Raw genomic sequence first — 1,428 nt, 5'->3', positions numbered from 1 at the left:
CATAATATTCATGGCAGAAATGATACCGATAAGAATGTTGTGTGTTGGTGCATATTCACTGCGGGGTTATGGTCTGCTGTATAGGTTGCAGGGTGTTGTGATTCTGCACAAGAGGTTAGGCATTGGTTTGTGGGCATAAATATGATGTGTGGATTTTGCATTGGCAACAACAGCAAGCAAGGAAAGACAAGGTTCATGTGCCTGCAGCCATGGTAAGCTTTGCCATCCTGCTGAGTTTTGGATTTAGCCAGGCTTCATTGTGCACTTCAAGGTATCTCAGGCCATGTTTATATGGTTGTAGGACATGTCTTTGGATGAAGCAATTGCAAGCTGCTCTTTAGTAAATTTCTTCACTTTTACCCCACAAAACAAAGTATAGTCCAGCAACAATCAACACTGCACCAATGATCCCTCCCAAGTAGAACTCTTCTCCTAAAGCAATAGGAGCCATAATAGCAACAACAAAAGTTTGAACAGGTTGATACACAGCAACAAACACTGGACCTCCTCTATCAATACACCATATTTGTACTGCAAAAGCAATTCCAGATGCCGCCACTCCGGCGATTAGAATGGTGAAAGCTTCGCCGCCAGAGTGGAATAACCAAGCTTGAGCATTTCTTTCGCAAAGCAAAGCAAGAAAAAGAAATTGCAAGAGACCGAAGAAACACGTATAAGAAGTGACAGAAAGACGAGCAGGGTACTTCTTAAGGAGAGGTGCTTGAAACACAAGCCAACCAGACCAAGACAAACAATGACCAATAAGATAAACACATCCAAGTGTCCATTTTTTTCCTTCAGCATCACTCAAAGACCATGTTCCAAAATCAATCATTGGTGTTGTTGTTAACTCTGTTATCAATGTTGCAGTACTATTTACGTGATTACTTGGAGTATATATTGTTGGACCCTTGTATAATGTAATCACAGTTGCACCAATTACACAGAATATTGTTCCTGCCACTTTGGCCAATCCATTTTTCTATTCAGTCTCACTTGCTCTATTCTTAATATTACTGCCATTAGAAATGTTATAGCAGGGACAAAATTTTGTATTGCTGATTTTTTTTGCTTCGCTTGAAAGATTGGAGAATCCAAATCATGAACTTGTAACAAAGTGAAATCATTGGCTTTGTCAGTTGAAATTGTAACTGAATTTTGTGCCATCAGTGTAAGAATAAAAATGAAACCTTTTTATTTGTGTCAAAACCAAAAAACTGAATTTTGACCAATGGCAATGGAAGATGATTAGAGATTTTTCTTCAACACTAAAGGGTCATGGTTATATTATTACAGGTTTTTTTTGTATGTGTGATTGGTTTCTGAAAAATGAATGAAAGAAAATCAGAGAGATTTGTTATGGAATTTTGTGGATAAGAGAGTATGTTTAGAGAGAGAGAGAGAGAGAGAGAGAAGAAGCTCTTCAGT

General features: G+C 38.2%; 1 pseudogene; it reads right to left on the bottom strand.

Annotated features, from left to right (window-relative positions):
* Positions 1 to 276: 276 nt before the first annotated feature.
* Positions 277 to 1,167, bottom strand: LOC127122093 (protein WALLS ARE THIN 1-like; annotated as a pseudogene).
* Between the last annotated feature and the right edge of the window lie 261 nt (positions 1,168 to 1,428).

This window comes from Lathyrus oleraceus, chromosome 2 (assembly GCF_024323335.1).
Source record: "Lathyrus oleraceus cultivar Zhongwan6 chromosome 2, CAAS_Psat_ZW6_1.0, whole genome shotgun sequence".
Lineage (NCBI taxonomy): Eukaryota > Viridiplantae > Streptophyta > Magnoliopsida > Fabales > Fabaceae > Lathyrus > Lathyrus oleraceus.
Note: the sequence above shows the minus strand (reverse complement) of the source record. Positions and strands in the feature narration are given on the sequence as shown.